Here is an 18164-nt window from a genome sequence, read left to right as displayed (position 1 = left end):
GACCTGGGAGAAATGACATTCAGTGGGGCCTGGAGCTCATTGGACATTGCCATCTGGTTTTGACCAGCCAAGAGTCGAGCTCTGACTCTATACCCACTTAAAATCATCAATATAATGTAGCTGAGCAGGGTCTATCTGCTAAAAAAAGACAGCCACCGCTGTTGTGCACCTAGGACATGTCTTCTGGTGATGCAGCTGCGTGCTTTTGGAGGTGAACGCTATTGGGCGAGCAGCAAAGAAAATGGCAGCTGGTTCTTCTGGAGGGAACACGGAGAAGAGGTAAGGCTTCTTGGAGAAGTGTGGTAATATATGTCTCTGCCATTCAGCATTCTGCTGAATATTTCCGGATCCTTGCATTATTTAGTCTTTCTCACATTAATGACTGATGTGAAAGAGGGACTCCCCCCCCCCCCCCCCATTTCCAGGATTACCTGCGCATTATGCAAGAAGGAAAGCTCGGTTCAGTTAGGATATAGAAAGAACCCAAAAACATTCATGTCAATTGTTCAATGTTTAAAACGAGGGTGTGAAAAAACCCAGTATTGAATCGGGGACCTTTAGATCTTTAGTCTACGCTCTCCCAACTGAGCTATTTCGGCATCCGCGCAGCACATTGTCTTCTCCTGAAAGGACTGTTTTCAACCTTTTTTTTTTTTCTATAGCTCCAGCAGCGCGCTACGCTCGATCGAAACCCCAACGAATTGGAAAGAAATGTAACAAGCCTTTTCTTTTGTTAGTGGATTTGTATTCAAAATTCATTTGCCGAAACCGGGGATCGAACCAGGGACCTCTAGATTTTCAGTCTAACGCTCTCCCAACTGAGCTATTTCGGCCTCTGTCCTGGGTTTTGCTGTCTCCCCGTTCACTAGTTGGGACATCTTTAGGCAAGGTGAAAATTCCCATGAGTACAGAATGTACATAGGAGGGATGATTTTCTAATGAGTAGTTAATTGATTCCAAATAGCGTGCATGCGCGCGACATTCAGGGACTGAGGAAACTAATCCCATGTCAGGATGGCTGAGCGGTCTAAGGCGCTGCGTTCAGGTCGCAGTCTCCTCTGGAGGCGTGGGTTCGAATCCCACTTCTGACAGTGGTTTGATTTTTTTCCTGCTGGCGATAGCACCAGTGCAGACAAATTCCTGCTGGCTCCCAATGGCAATTTCACTTTTACTTCTGACTATATAGCCTGACTCAGCTTGCTTGGCTGTAGAGCCAGTAATAAGGGTCCTAGCTTTCAGTGACCTGATTCTGTGTAACTTCCGCGTGACCCTCCTGAAAAGTACGTGACTCCGCAAGGGATTTTCTTGTGAAGACAAGAGTTCTGAATAATGCGCACTTGAATGGAGACCAAAGACTAATCCAATGACAATCTGGAGGATCCGCTATGATGTCTGTCACAAACACCCCTTCTACATTCTGTCTGTGTGGACCGTTAAGGTAAAATAACGGCCTTTATTGTAAGAGACAAAGGTTTACAGCTGAAGCATGGAATAACATTTCTACAGCATTGGAACCTGGGGGAGACCTGGGAGAAATGACATTCAGTGGGGCCTGGAGCTCATTGGACATTGCCATCTGGTTTTGACCAGCCAAGAGTCGAGCTCTGACTCTATACCCACTTAAAATCATCAATATAATGTAGCTGAGCAGGGTCTATCTGCTAAAAAAAGACAGCCACCACTGTTGTGCACCTAGGACATGTCTTCTGGTGATGCAGCTGCGTGCTTTTGGAGGTGAACGCTATTGGGCGAGCAGCAAAGAAAATGGCAGCTTGTTCTTCGGGAGGGAACACGGAGAAGAGGTAAGGCTTCTTGGAGAAGTGTGGTAATATATGTCTCTGCCATTCAGCATTCTGCTGAATATTTCCGGATCCTTGCATTATTTAGTCTTTCTCACATTAATGACTGATGTGAAAGAGGGACTTCCCCCCCCATTTCCAGGATTACCTGCGCATTATGCAAGAAGGAAAGCTCGGTTCAGTTAGGATATAGAAAGAACCCAAAAACATTCATGTCAATTGTTCAATGTTTAAAACGAGGGTGTGACAAAACCCAGAATTGAATCGGGGACCTTTATTTATTCTTTATTTATATTTATACACAAGAAAGTACAGTGACATTAGGTGTAATCAGTCAAAGATATAAACACCAATGATTTCTTTGAAAATTCCAATAAAACAAGTAAACGAAATCCAACAAATAAGTTGAGTATAATAAAACACATTATGTCAAAAGAACATACAGTTGTGTAGGTCATTCTGTATAAGTATTAAGTAACTACCTGAAAAACTTCAAATGCGAGCATAAGAAGGCAAGCGGGGGGGGCAACAAAGAAAGAAGTAAAGAAGCAAGAAAAGAGGACCTGATTCCCAAAAGGAAGAAATCCCAGAAGGAATCACGATACCAAGTTCCACCACTTCTTCCAAACCTTGACATAGCGATCGTGAGATCTATCTTTCCAACTCACTAACTCCTCGAAACGAGCAATTTGGTGTGATTTCTCCAGCCATGCCTGAAAGGTTGGGGGGGAAGAACTTAACCAGTGTAAGGGAATCAGCGACTTTGCTGCGCCAATCAAGTGGAACCACAGCTCTCGTTTATGTGGACTCAAAGAACCTGCAGGGCCCGTGAGAAAGACTTGATCCGGGAAAAGCACCTGTGATGTTTTGAAAAGTCTGTTAATAAAGTCTGATATCTCTCTCCAAAATGGTTCAATTAGATCACACGACCACCAGATGTGTAACATCGTGCCTACTTCAGAATTACAGCGCCAACACTTATTAGAATCTTTAAGGCCATGTCTAAAGAGCCAATCCGGCGTGCGATACCACCTAGTTAAAACTTTATAGTGGAGTTCCTGTAAGCGCACACACCTAGATTGTCCAAAACTACGTTTCAAGATAAAATCTACATCTTCCTCAGAAAAGGTCAAGGCCAATTCTTTCTCCCAATCAGAGACATAAGGGGGTTTGTCAATGTCAGCATAATCCGCAAGCATTCGTTTACAGCATGAGACTTTTCGTTGGGACGGTAATTTCGCAAGTAGACCCTTCTCAAAAGCTGTAAGCTTACGACATGGGTTGGCAATTGATAGCAGTTTCTTAATAACACTATAAAATTGCGCGTAATGGAGGAAGTGAGGCTTGACAGAAGGAGCTAATGCATGAAGCTGTGTTTGAGAAATAGGTAAGCCGTCCTCAATTAAATCCTTAAGTCTAACTTCTTTCAAAACATTCCAGATGGAACCACTGAGTAACGGCGTGTTATGGGTTAACAGCGGAAGGAACGGAATGAGGTCTGCAGGCAAAATTGGGGAGGGTGTTGGAGCCAAACGTTCTTTATGTTTAAGCCAAACCTCGCACGGGCCCTTTAATAACAAATTTAGGTCTCCACGACAGTAAGAAGGTGTGGGGAACCAAAGAGGTTTGAAATAAAAGTCATCAAAGAGGCTTTGTGCCAAGACCGTGACTAAAGAAATCTTATGAGGGAGAGCATAGTACATCCAGCGGGAGAGCTGAATAGCCTCATAACAGGCTTGTAGGTCTGGTAGAGCAATTCCACCGCTTTGTCTTCATTTAACAAGAAGTCTATATGGTAACCTAGGAGGTCTGTGGTTCCAGAGAAAGGCCGAGAAAAGCCGTCGAGTTTGGTGAAAATAAGGTCGAGGTACAAAAATGGGTAACATCTGCAATACATATAACATTTTTGGGACAATATAAACTTGCAAGAGATTTTTTCTGCCTAACCAGGACAAATATGGAAGATTATAATCCTTCAGCAGTGACTTGAGTTCAGAGAGCAAGGGAACATAGTTTAGCGAGAAAACATCCTCAATATCAGAGGGCAAATGTACACCAAGATATTTCAAGGACTTAGTTTTCCACTGGTAGGGTGTTGAGCTTTGCAAAACTTTAATCTGGGAAGGTGGTATAGACACATTGAGAATTTCCGATTTCGTGTCATTAATTTTATAATTGGAAAGGGAGCCATAAGTAACTATAAGGGATTGAAGTTCCGGCAGAGACGTTACGGGGTCAGACAGCAGGAACAACACGTCGTCTGCATAAGCCATCGTGTGCATTGATTTATCTGCAAATTGGAAACCTGAAATATTTGGATTTTGTCTCACTGCCTGGAGGAAAGTCTCCAGGGAGAGGACAAATAGGGTAGGGGAGAGAGGGCACCCCTGTCTGGTCCCGTTGGATATATCAAAGCAGCCTGAAAAGGAACCATTAATCTTAATCCGAGCATGAGGTTGGGCATAGAGAGAGAGAACAGCTCTAACAAAAGGAGGTGGAATACCAAAAGCTAAAAAAACACGAAAACTTGGTAATCTTCAGTAGTTGATACCTTTTTAATGGCTAACTCATAATGATGACAAATGGCTAACGTTTCGAAGCGCAAGGCTCCTTTGTCAAAGCAAATTTAAAAACATTTTTGAAGGATGCATATATATATATATATATATATATATATATATATATACACAGAGCAGGCACAAAGGGTGTTAGATTTCAGGAGGAGGGGGGGGGTTGTTAGTAGTTGGTGAGACAATGTAAGCAATTGGTGGAGACATTTGCTAGAGACAATGTGGTAATTGGTGGAGACAATATAAACACTTACAGGTCCTTGTCAGATCACACACTACTGTAAAAAGACATGAACCCCTGTGATGCATTAATCCCACACTCTAGTGTCCGAAACAATGTCATGAATTTATATTCATGTATGCGTCTTTCTCTCTTAGATCTGAAATTCCCTCTCAAAATCAGAATTTTCATGTCATTGGTAATGTTGTGGTCCCCCCTGCAAAAATGTTTTGACACGGGAAGGTCAGATCTTTGTTCTTTAATAGTATGGCGATGTGAGTTCATGCGCAGTCTAAGTTGCTGTCCGGTCTCTCCAACATACAGATTATCAGTGGAGCATTTGGTACACATAATTAAATACACTACATTGGATGTGCTGCAGGTGAAGGTACCTGGAATGTTATATTCCTTGTTCGAGTTTGGTATCTCTATCCTGTCAGTGGTCAGTATGTGGGGGCAGGTTTTGCACCTCTTATTCCCACATGGAAATGTTCCTGCGTTGGTTGGGGATGTTAGTGAGCTACTGACCATCATATTCCTGAGGTTTGGTGGCTGTCTATAGCACAGGAGAGGGGGGTCCGGAAATATGGATGTTAGACGGTTGTCTTTTTGTAGTAGTGGATGTAGTTTGCGTGTGATTCCTCTCAGCGTCTCCAGGTGGGGGTTATAAGTGACAACCAGGGGCACTCGGTTGTTCTCCTGTTTGGTATTGTATCTTAATAACTCCGATCTTGGTATCCTGGTGGCTCTGGTGATTTGGTTATCAATCGTTCTTGGATGGTAACCCTGCTTCAAGAATGTGTCTCTGAGGACTCCGAGGTGTTCTTCTCTATCTGCAGGGTTAGAGCATATGCGATGGTATCTGATGGCCTGGCTGTACACAATAGAGTTCTTTATGTGTTTCGGATGAAAGCTGTCCCATCCTAGGTAGGTTGGTCGGTCAATCGGCTTCCGATACAGTGATGTCTCAATTTTGTTGTCCTGTATCTTGATGACTGTGTCTAGGAAGTTTATTTCCGAGAAGGAGTGATTGAGCGTCAGGTTGATGGTGGGATGGAATTGGTTGAATAGTTCATGGAAGGTTTTCAGCTGTTGTTCAGACCCAGTCCAAATGATTAGGATATCGTCAATGAATCGGTAGTAGGCCAGGGGCCTAATGGTGCAGGTGGAGAGGAAGTCACTCTCAAGCTTGGCCATGAAGAGATTAGCGTACTGTGGCGCCATTTTGCTCCCCATTGCGGTGCCAGTCTGCTGTAGATAGATACAGTCACCAAAAGAAAAGTAATTGTGGGTGAGGATGAATTTCGTGAGTTTCACCACTGATTCAGCGCTCATACCTCGCTTTTCCATGAAAAACTGGCAGGCGTTTACACCATCCTGGTGTGGGATGTTGGAGTACAGGGATTCTACATCCATGGTGGCCAGGATGGTTCCATCTGGAAGGGGACCTATAGTGGATAGCTTATTTAATAGGTCTGTGGTGTCCTGAAGGTAGCTGGCTGTATCCTTCACTAGGGGTTTCAGAGTGCCCTCCACCCATCCAGAGATCTGTTCAGTGAGTGTCCCCACACATGAGATGATCGGTCTCCCTGGGTTCCCAGGTTTGTGTAGTTTAGGGAGCATATAAAAAGTTCCCATTCTTGGGCTTGTTGGTATGAGGCTGCTTAGGCCTTTGGCTCCATCAGTTAGGCCCGAGATAACTTTTTTCAGTTTTTTAGAGTACTCCACTGTGGGGTCTGAATCTAATTTAGAGTAGTAGTGCGTGTCATTCAGCTGTCTGTGTGCCTCCTGTATGTAGTCTGATGTGTTCATCATGACTATAGCGCCACCCTTGTCCGCTGGTTTAATGATGATGTCGTTATTATTTCTCAGAGATTTTATAGCCCTTCTTTCCTGGGCAGTGATGTTAGACGGCAGGGCTTTATTTGTATCCAGTATAGTTGATTTGACCATGTGTCTAAAACAGTCTATATAATTATCCAGAACAAAATTTCGTCCAGTTGGAGGTGTCCAATCAGATGTCTCCTTCTTAGTTAAGCTGTGAACCTCTGAAGGGGTGGGTTGGGTCTCCTCTGTGTCATCTGTGTCATGAAAATATTCTCTCAGGCGCAGCCTCCTGAAAAAATCCTCCATGTCACTGCACAGTTCAATTTTGTCCATGGTTTTAGAAGGACAAAATGAGAGTCCCCTGGAGAGTACCCCAAATTCTGCTTTGGTGGGTTCATAGGTGGAGAGATTGATCACACAGTTCTGTGTTTCCAAATCAGCATGTGTGTGATTCTGGTTGTTGTTAGGTGTATATCTTGCTTTGTGTGTGTTCTTGTAGAAACCTGCATCACGTCTCAGTCCGTGGAGTTTCTTTCGCTTATTGAGGATCAGAGATATCTGCAGTTCCTCATAGTGTTGTAGTAATGTTATCCTGGAGCTCTCCTCGATATTGTTCCATTTTGTTGTAATTTCCTTTTGGACTTTGCTCTTGATGCCGTAGAAGAGATGTATGAGATGGTTTCTGAGTCTCTCTGAAGTTCTATAACACAAATTTTGTGCATAGTGAGTATTATAGGTAGATGCGATGGGGTTTGTGAGCCTGAGTCCTTTAGGAATTAATTTCTCCTTTTTGCATTTAGATAGAAAAAAGATGTCGCTGTCCAGTTGTGCCAGTTTCTTCAGAAGTGTCTTTAGGTCCATGATGGTCCGGTAGATTCTGGTATCCTCCATTTGGTAAAGGGAAATGTTCGTTGTTGTACCGTGTTAGCCAGTGGGTTGGAAATATAAAAAAACACGAAAACTTGGTAATCTTCAGTAGTTGATACCTTTTTAATGGCTAACTCATAATGATGACAAATGGCTAACGTTTCGAAGCGCAAGGCTCCTTTGTCAAAGCAAATTTAAAAACATTTTTGAAGGATGCATATATATATATATATATATATATATATATATATATATATACACAGAGCAGGCACAAAGGGTGTTAGATTTCAGGAGGAGGGGGGGGGTTGTTAGTAGTTGGTGAGACAATGTAAGCAATTGGTGGAGACATTTGCTAGAGACAATGTGGTAATTGGTGGAGACAATATAAACACTTACAGGTCCTTGTCAGATCACACACTACTGTAAAAAGACATGAACCCCTGTGATGCATTAATCCCACACTCTAGTGTCCGAAACAATGTCATGAATTTATATTCATGTATGCGTCTTTCTCTCTTAGATCTGAAATTCCCTCTCAAAATCAGAATTTTCATGTCATTGGTAATGTTGTGGTCCCCCCTGCCCAGGAAAGAAGGGCTATAAAATCTCTGAGAAATAATAACGACATCATCATTAAACCAGCGGACAAGGGTGGCGCTATAGTCATGATGAACACATCAGACTACATACAGGAGGCACACAGACAGCTGAATGACACGCACTACTACTCTAAATTAGATTCAGACCCCACAGTGGAGTACTCTAAAAAACTGAAAAAAGTTATCTCGGGCCTAACTGATGGAGCCAAAGGCCTAAGCAGCCTCATACCAACAAGCCCAAGAATGGGAACTTTTTATATGCTCCCTAAACTACACAAACCTGGGAACCCAGGGAGACCGATCATCTCATGTGTGGGGACACTCACTGAACAGATCTCTGGATGGGTGGAGGGCACTCTGAAACCCCTAGTGAAGGATACAGCCAGCTACCTTCAGGACACCACAGACCTATTAAATAAGCTATCCACTATAGGTCCCCTTCCAGATGGAACCATCCTGGCCACCATGGATGTAGAATCCCTGTACTCCAACATCCCACACCAGGATGGTGTAAACGCCTGCCAGTTTTTCATGGAAAAGCGAGGTATGAGCGCTGAATCAGTGGTGAAACTCACGAAATTCATCCTCACCCACAATTACTTTTCTTTTGGTGACTGTATCTATCTACAGCAGACTGGCACCGCAATGGGGAGCAAAATGGCGCCACAGTACGCTAATCTCTTCATGGCCAAGCTTGAGAGTGACTTCCTCTCCACCTGCACCATTAGGCCCCTGGCCTACTACCGATTCATTGACGATATCCTAATCATTTGGACTGGGTCTGAACAACAGCTGAAAACCTTCCATGAACTATTCAACCAATTCCATCCCACCATCAACCTGACGCTCAATCACTCCTTCTCGGAAATAAACTTCCTAGACACAGTCATCAAGATACAGGACAACAAAATTGAGACATCACTGTATCGGAAGCCGATTGACCGACCAACCTACCTAGGATGGGACAGCTTTCATCCGAAACACATAAAGAACTCTATTGTGTACAGCCAGGCCATCAGATACCATCGCATATGCTCTAACCCTGCAGATAGAGAAGAACACCTCGGAGTCCTCAGAGACACATTCTTGAAGCAGGGTTACCATCCAAGAACGATTGATAACCAAATCACCAGAGCCACCAGGATACCAAGATCGGAGTTATTAAGATACAATACCAAACAGGAGAACAACCGAGTGCCCCTGGTTGTCACTTATAACCCCCACCTGGAGACGCTGAGAGGAATCACACGCAAACTACATCCACTACTACAAAAAGACAACCGTCTAACATCCATATTTCCGGACCCCCCCTCTCCTGTGCTATAGACAGCCACCAAACCTCAGGAATATGATGGTCAGTAGCTCACTAACATCCCCAACCAACGCAGGAACATTTCCATGTGGGAATAAGAGGTGCAAAACCTGCCCCCACATACTGACCACTGACAGGATAGAGATACCAAACTCGAACAAGGAATATAACATTCCAGGTACCTTCACCTGCAGCACATCCAATGTAGTGTATTTAATTATGTGTACCAAATGCTCCACTGATAATCTGTATGTTGGAGAGACCGGACAGCAACTTAGACTGCGCATGAACTCACATCGCCATACTATTAAAGAACAAAGATCTGACCTTCCCGTGTCAAAACATTTTTGCAGGGGGGACCACAACATTACCAATGACATGAAAATTCTGATTTTGAGAGGGAATTTCAGATCTAAGAGAGAAAGACGCATACATGAATATAAATTCATGACATTGTTTCGGACACTAGAGTGTGGGATTAATGCATCACAGGGGTTCATGTCTTTTTACAGTAGTGTGTGATCTGACAAGGACCTGTAAGTGTTTATATTGTCTCCACCAATTACCACATTGTCTCTAGCAAATGTCTCCACCAATTGCTTACATTGTCTCACCAACTACTAACAACCCCCCCCCTCCTCCTGAAATCTAACACCCTTTGTGCCTGCTCTGTGTATATATATATATATATATATATATATATATATATATATGCATCCTTCAAAAATGTTTTTAAATTTGCTTTGACAAAGGAGCCTTGCGCTTCGAAACGTTAGCCATTTGTCATCATTATGAGTTAGCCATTAAAAAGGTATCAACTACTGAAGATTACCAAGTTTTCGTGTTTTTTTATATTTCCAACCCACTGGCTAACACGGTACAACAACGAACATTTCCCTTTACCAAAAGCTAGTAAAGTTTCCAACATATAGTTCCAACTTACACGGTCGAATGCCTTCTCGGCGTCTACACTAAATAGAAGTAATGGGCTATTCAATTTTTTTGCCAATGCAATAACATGTAGCAATTTATGCGTGTTTTCTTTACCCTCTCTGCCTTTCACAAAACCGACCTGCTCCTCATGTACTAAAGAGGGAACTATATCTCTCAGTCTCATAGCGAGAACCTTAGCCCAGACTTTCAAATCACAATTCAGCAATGATATAGGTCTATAATTGCAGCATTGCGTCGGGTCTTTGCCCTCTTTGTGAATCAAAGTAATATGTGCCTCCTGCGACTGCCGCACCATAGATGAGCCTTTCAACAAAGAATCACAAAAAGAAGTAAGATGAGGAACTAGCTGAGACTGAAAAGTTTTGTAGTAAAGGGAGGGCAGCCCGTCAGGGCCAGGGCTCTTACCACTAGGAAAACTAGATAAAACCTCTTGTATTTCAGATTCTGTGATTGGTCGAAGCAAAGAGTCACTCATCTCTTCTGTAACAGAAGGCAGTTTAAGAGAGTGAAGGAACTCTCGAATTCGTAACGTATCCTCCATAGTCCTAACTGGACCATGAGGGTTAGTATCCTGTTGCTTTAGGTTATAGAGAGAGGAGTAATAATCTCTAAACTCTTTTGCAATTTCAGAAGTGTCATAAGTCAGAGAGCCATCTGTTTTCTTAATTGCTGCTATATGTGCTCTTGCTCTCTCCTTTCTCAGCATTGCGGTCATAGTTTTACCCCCCTTATTTCCATGAGCGTAAATACGGGCTTTAGAGTGTAAGAAAGCCTTAGCTGAGGAAGCGTTCAACAAATTTTTCAACTTTTCTCTAAGTAGCAACAGATCCGAGTGGGCAGATAAAAGGGCATTACGCTTCTGCAGTCGCTCAAGGGTGGCAATCTGAGCCATCAGGGAGTCAATCATTTTTTGTTTCTCCTTCTTCAGGGCTGAAGCTTTTGAAATAAAGAGGCCTCGTATAACAGGCTTGTGAGCCTCCCAAACTAATGCCGGAGATACTTCCGGTGACACATTCAACAGGAAATAAGCAGACAATTCCTTACCTATATGCTCTCTAAACTCAAGACTATCAAGTAATTGTTCATTAAGGCGCCAGGTCCACTCTCTAGGGGTCAGGTCTGGAAGTGCAAAGGTGGTAGAGACTGGCGCATGGTCCGAAACACTAATAACGCCAATTTGGGACTTGGTAATATTATTAGCCAACGACTTGGAGCATAAAATATAATCCAAGCGTTGGTGTGAATTATGTGGCATTGAAAAAAAAGTATAATCTTTCACAGTTGGATTTACCAGTCTCCAGGAGTCTATTAGATTCAATTCCTGTAAAGCAAGGTGTAGTCTTCTAATAGCCTTCTGGGAAAGCGCAGATTTTTGTGAGGAGGAGTCTAAGAGGGGATCTAACAAGACATTAAGATCCCCGCCGATCAAAATTTCGCCCTCTGCAAACTGAGCCAGAGATTTCAGGATCTGTATTAACCAAGAGAGCTGACCATGGTTAGGGGCATAGAGTGAGGCTATAGTTAGTGGTCGGTTAGAAATGCGACCTTTAACAAAAATGGCTCTCCCTTCTACATCAGCATACTGTTGGGTGATAATAAACGGGAGCGTCCTTTTAATGGCGATGGCAACGCCTTTGGAAGAGGACGTCGGGTGAGTTGAGTAGTACCATCGATCATATATAGTTTTATAAGGCTTAGGAATCCTGTCTGTTCTAAAATGGGTTTCTTGGAGTAACAAAATATCCGCATTAAACTTTTTTGAAAGGGACATTACCCAATGGCGCTTATTTGGAGAGTTTAACCCCTTTACATTAAAGGATGAGATCGTAAGAGAGGGGGGGGGGGGGTTACAGAAGCCATAATGGTAAGGTAGGCTAGATGTAAGAGGATATCTATAAAGAGTATAAACAAGACACGTACCAAATAGGGTGTGGATGCCTTCTACACAAAGAACCCTAGAGGGTATCTCGTAACTATCAGGTAGTAAAAGAATATAAGAGTATGCAGTACCTACACAACTAGAACTAGTCAAGAAGTAACCAAATACTAAACTAGTAGACTGATGGAACGGGGTTTTTCCTGATCGGAATGGGACCCTAAGGATCGTCCTATAAAGAAAAAAAAAAAAATTAGTAAGTAAAATACCTGTAGGAGGAACATAGACAGTTAACAACTGAACGAAGTTCGGGAAATCTAAAGAGCACTGGCAGAGTATTGTTGTACCGGTCACACTAAACATCATGGTGCGATAAAGGATGAGTCCAAAGCCAACACGAGGTAATTATGGTATAAAAGGAAATGTCCCAGCGTCCAACTAAAAAGATACACAACTAGATAAGGCTAAAAGAGAAAAAACGAAACAGGGGCCAGACTCTTGCTCAAGAGATAGGCAGTGAGCACAATATAAAGTTACCGGTAGGTCCATGAACAGATAACAACCAGGGAAGTCCAGGGCATATTCAGGTAAATTCTTTAGTCTCTGAGAAGGCTCTTCCGAGATTTGGGTGACTTGAATTTATTAGCACCAGGCCCATGCGAGAGAGGTGGAAGTAGTGGTATCGGATCCAAATTCTGAGAGGGTAGCCAAGAGGGGATTTCCAGGGGTGATATATCCAAATATGACCATACAGCTGGTAAGTCCCGTGGAGTATGGACAACAATACGTCGTCCGCCACATAAAATAGCCAGTCCAAAAGGGTATAACCATGCATACTGTATATTCCTTGCTCTCAGTTCATCTAGTAAAGGCTTGAGCAATCTCCTCTTTGCCAATATGGAGGGGGCAATGTCTTGGTACAGAAAAATTTCAACACCCTCAAGCAAAATTTGGTCTTTAGCTTTAGCCGCAGTAAGGATGGCGTGTGTGTCTCTGAAGGAGAGGAGACCGCATATTATGTCACGGGGAGGGTCCCCTTGTCTGGGCTTAGGCCGAAGCGATCTATGTATGCGTTCTATGGTCACCTGAGCTGCACGTTCCTGGCCCAACAGATCTGTGAAAATGCTGTTCGCCATTTTGGGCAAGTCCTCTGGGGAGTAAGATTCAGGGACCCCTTTCAAACGGAGATTGCGCCTGCGGTTTCTATTCTCCTGATCTTCTATTAGTAGCAAGGAGCGATCAAGTAGCTCTTCCTGTTGTTGGAGATGGTCTGACACCGCCCCAGCATGCTCTCTAATGGACGAGTAAGACTCCTCAAGAGCCTGAACTCTATGAGAAGTAGCTTTAATCTCAGAGGAAATATCCGCCAGTTCAGCTAAAACTGGTGACATCGCATTAGTGATTGCTTTTTCCAAAGTTTTAAAAAAAAATTTCCGTGTGAGTTGCGTGGTATTTGCATCAGAAAGCTCACCTCCCGTTATGCTTCCAACTTCAGAGTCGTCCTCTGAGTCCACTTCCGGCTTAGACTCCGGCGCCATCTTAGGGAGAGTGTGAGGAGAAGTCCCGGTCTTCTTTCTAATAAAACGCTGCAAGTCCACCTGATGTTTGGGCATCCTAGGGGTGCTCGGAGCTTCCCTCTGCCAGATTTGCCCATGTTCACCTCCAGGTAAGGCAAGACGACCGCTCAAAGTCCCCGGTATCACGGAGCTCTAGTGACTCGCGTCTACCATGCTGCGCGGTCAGGCCCCGCCCCAATCGGGGACCTTTAGATCTTTAGTCTACGCTCTCCCAACTGAGCTATTTCGGCATCCGCGCAGCACATTGTCTTCTCCTGAAAGAACTGTTTTCAACCTTTTTTTTTTTCTATAGTTCCAGCAGTGCGCTACGCTCGATCGAAACCCCAATGAATTGGAAAGAAATGTAGCAAGCCTTTTCTTTTGTTAGTGGATTTGTATTCAAAATTCATTTGCCGAAACCCGGGATCGAACCAGGGACCTTTAGATCTTCAGTCTAACGCTCTCCCAACTGAGCTATTTCGGCCTCTGTCCTGGGGTTTGCTGTCTCCCCGTTCACTAGTTGGGACATCTTTAGGCAAGGTGAAAATTCCCACGAGTCCAGAATGTACATAGGAGGGATGATTTTCTAATGAGTAGTTAATTGATTCCAAATAGCGTGCATGCGCGCGACATTCAGGGACTGAGGAAACTAATCCCATGTCAGGATGGCCGAGCGGTCTAAGGCGCTGCGTTCAGGTCGCAGTCTCCTCTGGAGGCGTGGGTTCGAATCCTACTTCTGACAGTGGTTTGATTTTTTTCCTGCTGGCGATAGCACCAGTGCAGAGAAATTCCTGCTGGCTCCCAATGGCAATTTCACTTTTACTTCTGACTATATAGCCTGACTCAGCTTGCTTGGCTGTAGAGCCAGTAATAAGGGTCCTAGCTTTCAGTGACCTGATTCTGTGTAACTTCCGCGTGACCCTCCTGAAAAGTACGTGACTCCGCAAGGGATTTTCTTGTGAAGACAAGAGTTCTGAATAATGCGCACTTGAATGGAGACCAAAGACTAATCCAATCACAATCTGGAGGATCCGCTATGATGTCTGTCACAAACACCCCTTCTACATTCTGTCTGTGTGGACCGTTAAAGTAAAAGAACGGCATTTATTGTAAGAGACAAAGGTTTACAGCTGAAGCATGGAATAACATTTCTACAGCATTGGAACCTGGGGGAGACCTGGGAGAAATGACATTCAGTGGGGCCTGGAGCTCATTGGACATTGCCATCTGGTTTTGACCAGCCAAGAGTCGAGCTCTGACTCTATACCCACTTAAAATCATCAATATAATGTAGCTGAGCAGGGTCTATCTGCTAAAAAAAGACAGCCACCGCTGTTGTGCACCTAGGACATGTCTTCTGGTGATGCAGCTGCGTGCTTTTGGAGGTGAACGCTATTCGGCGAGCAGCAAAGAAAATGGCAGCTGGTTCTTCGGGAGGGAACACGGAGAAGAGGTAAGGCTTCTTGGAGAAGTGTGGTAATATATGTCTCTGCCATTCAGCATTCTGCTGAATATTTCCGGATCCTTGCATTATTTAGTCTTTCTCACATTAATGACTGATGTGAAAGAGGGACTTCCCCCCCATTTCCAGGATTACCTGCGCATTATGCAATAAGGAAAGCTCGGTTCAGTTAGAATATATAGAAAGAACCCAAAAACATTCATGTCAATTGTTCATAGTTTAAAACGAGGGTGTGACAAAAACCAGATTTGAATCGGGGACCTTTAGATTTTTAGTCTACGCTCTACCAACTGAGCTATTTCGGCATCCGCGCAGCACATTGTCTTCTCCTGAAAGAACTGTTTTCAACCTTTTTTTTTTTCTATAGTTCCAGCAGTGCGCTACGCTCGATCGAAACCACAACGAATTGGAAAGAAACGTAGCAAGCCTTTTCTTTTGTTAGTGGATTTGTATTCAAAATTAATTTGTCGAAACCCGGGATCGAACCAGGGACCTTTAGATCTTCAGTCTAACGCTCTCCCAAATGAGCTATTTCGGCCTCTGTCCTGGGGTTTGCTGTCTCCCCGTTCACTAGTTGGGACATCTTTAGGCAAGGTGAAAATTCCCACGAGTCCAGAATGTACATAGGAGGGATGATTTTCTAATGAGTAGTTAATTGATTCCAAATAGCGTGCATGCGCGCGACATTCAGGGACTGAGGAAACTAATCCCATGTCAGGATGGCCGAGCGGTCTAAGGCGCTGCGTTCAGGTCGCAGTTTCCTCTGGAGACGTGGGTTCGAATCCTACTTCTGACAGTGGTTTGATTTTTTTCCTGCTGGCGATAGCACCAGTGCAGAGAAATTCCTGCTGGCTCCCAATGGCAATTTCACTTTTACTTCTGACTATATAGCCTGACTCAGCTTGCTTGGCTGTAGAGCCAGTAATAAGGGTCCTAGCTTTCAGTGACCTGATTCTGTGTAACTTCCGCGTGACCCTCCTGAAAAGTACGTGACTCCGCAAGGGATTTTCTAGTGAAGACAAGAGTTCTGAATAATGCGCACTTGAATGGAGACCAAAGACTAATCCAATCACAATCTGGAGGATCCGCTATGATGTCTGTCACAAACACCCCTTCTACATTCTGTCTGTGTGGACCGTTAAAGTAAAAGAACGGCATTTATTGTAAGAGACAAAGGTTTACAGCTGAAGCATGGAATAACATTTCTACAGCATTGGAACCTGGGGGAGACCTGGGAGAAATGACATTCAGTGGGGCCTGGAGCTCATTGGACATTGCCATCTGGTTTTGACCAGCCAAGAGCCGAGCTCTGACTCTATACCCACTTAAAATCATCAATATAATGTAGCTGAGCAGGGTCTATCTGCTAAAAAAAGACAGCCACCGCTGTTGTGCACCTAGGACATGTCTTCTGGTGATGCAGCTGCGTGCTTTTGGAGGTGAACGCTATTCGGCGAGCAGCAAAGAAAATGGCAGCTGGTTCGTTGGGAGGGAACACGGAGAAGAGGTAAGGCTTCTTGGAGAAGTGTGGTAATATATGTCTCTGCCATTCAGCATTCTGCTGAATATTTCCGGATCCTTGCATTATTTAGTCTTTCTCACATTAATGACTGATGTGAAAGAGGGACTTCCCCCCCCCCCCCATTTCCAGGATTACCTGCGCATTATGCAAGAAGGAAAGCTCGGTTCAGTTAGGATATAGAAAGAACCCAAAAACATTCATGTCAATTGTTCAATGTTTAAAACCAGGGTGTGACAAAACCCAGAATTGAATCGGGGACCTTTAGATCTTTAGTCTACGCTCTCACAACTGAGCTATTTCGGCATCCGCGCAGCACATTGTCTTCTCCTGAAAGAACTGTTTTCAACCTTTTTTTTTTTTCTATAGTTCCAGCAGTGCGCTACGCTCGATCGAAACCCCAACGAATTGGAAAGAAACGTAGCAAGCCTTTTCTTTTGTTAGTGGATTTGTATTCAAAATTAGTTTGCCGAAACCCGGGATCGAACCAGGAACCTTTAGATCTTCAGTCTAACGCTCTCCCAACCGAGCTATTTCGGCCTCTGTCCTGGGGTTTGCTGTCTCCCCGTTTACTAGTTGGGACATCTTTAGGCAAGGTGAAAATTCCCACGAGTCCAGAATGTACATAGGAGGGATGATTTTCTAATGAGTAGTTAATTGATTCCAAATAGCGTGCATGCGCGCGACATTCAGGGACTGAGGAAACTAATCCCATGTCAGGATGGCCGAGCGGTCTAAGGCGCTGCGTTCAGGTCGCAGTCTCCTCTGGAGGCGTGGGTTTGAATCCCACTTCTGACAGTGGTTTGATTTTTTTCCTGCTGGCGATAGCACCAGTGCAGAGAAATTCCTGCTGGCTCCCAATGGCAATTTCACTTTTACTTCTGACTATATAGCCTGACTCAGCTTGCTTGGCTGTAGAGCCAGTAATAAGGGTCCTAGCTTACAGTGACCTGATTCTGTGTAACTTCCGCGTGACCCTCCTGAAAAGTACATGACTCCGCAAGGGATTTTCTTGTGAAGACAAGAGTTCTGAATAATGCGCACTTGAATGGAGACCAAAGACTAATCCAATCACAATCTGGAGGATCCGCTATGATGTCTGTCACAAACACCCCTTCTACATTCTGTCTGTGTGGACCGTTAAGGTAAAAGAACGGCACTTATTGTAAGAGACAAAGGTTTACAGCTGAAACATGGAATAACATTTCTACAGCATTGGAACCTGGGGGAGACTTGGGAGAAATGACATTCAGTGGGACCTGGAGCTCATTGGACATTGCCATCTGGTTTTGACCAGCCAAGAGTCGAGCTCTGACTCTATACCCACTTAATATCATCAATATAATGTAGCTGAGCAGGGTCTATCTGCTAAAAAAAGACAGCCACCGCTGTTGTGCACCTAGGACATGTCTTCTGGTGATGCAGCTGCGTGCTTTTGGAGGTGAACGCTATTCGGCGAGCAGCAAAGAAAATGGCAGCTGGTTCTTCGGGAGGGAACACGGAGAAGAGGTAAGGCTTCTTGGAGAAGTGTGGTAATATATGTCTCTGCCATTCAGCATTCTGCTGAATATTTCCGGATCCTTGCATTATTTAGTCTTTCTCA

General features: G+C 44.0%; 7 non-coding genes across 7 annotated transcripts; 4 read left to right on the top strand and 3 right to left on the bottom strand.

Annotated features, from left to right (window-relative positions):
- Positions 1-760: 760 nt before the first annotated feature.
- TRNAF-GAA (transfer RNA phenylalanine (anticodon GAA)) lies at positions 761-833 on the bottom strand. The gene has a single exon. It is a non-coding gene; the product is annotated as a tRNA-Phe (tRNA).
- A 175-nt stretch (positions 834-1008) lies between these two features.
- TRNAL-CAG (transfer RNA leucine (anticodon CAG)) lies at positions 1009-1091 on the top strand. Its single transcript has one exon. It is a non-coding gene; the product is annotated as a tRNA-Leu (tRNA).
- A 12900-nt stretch (positions 1092-13991) lies between these two features.
- On the bottom strand, positions 13992-14064 carry TRNAF-GAA (transfer RNA phenylalanine (anticodon GAA)). Its single transcript has one exon. It is a non-coding gene; the product is annotated as a tRNA-Phe (tRNA).
- A 175-nt stretch (positions 14065-14239) lies between these two features.
- TRNAL-CAG (transfer RNA leucine (anticodon CAG)) lies at positions 14240-14322 on the top strand. The gene has a single exon. It is a non-coding gene; the product is annotated as a tRNA-Leu (tRNA).
- A 1433-nt stretch (positions 14323-15755) lies between these two features.
- Positions 15756-15838, top strand: TRNAL-CAG (transfer RNA leucine (anticodon CAG)). Its single transcript has one exon. It is a non-coding gene; the product is annotated as a tRNA-Leu (tRNA).
- A 1190-nt stretch (positions 15839-17028) lies between these two features.
- Positions 17029-17101, bottom strand: TRNAF-GAA (transfer RNA phenylalanine (anticodon GAA)). The gene has a single exon. It is a non-coding gene; the product is annotated as a tRNA-Phe (tRNA).
- Positions 17102-17276: 175 nt separating this feature from the next.
- Positions 17277-17359, top strand: TRNAL-CAG (transfer RNA leucine (anticodon CAG)). Its single transcript has one exon. It is a non-coding gene; the product is annotated as a tRNA-Leu (tRNA).
- Positions 17360-18164: the final 805 nt, after the last annotated feature.

The sequence above is a fragment of the Leptodactylus fuscus genome, chromosome 1 (genome assembly GCF_031893055.1).
Source record: "Leptodactylus fuscus isolate aLepFus1 chromosome 1, aLepFus1.hap2, whole genome shotgun sequence".
Lineage (NCBI taxonomy): Eukaryota > Metazoa > Chordata > Amphibia > Anura > Leptodactylidae > Leptodactylus > Leptodactylus fuscus.
The sequence above is the reverse complement of the archived record's forward strand: the minus strand, read 5'-3'. Positions and strand labels throughout refer to the sequence as shown.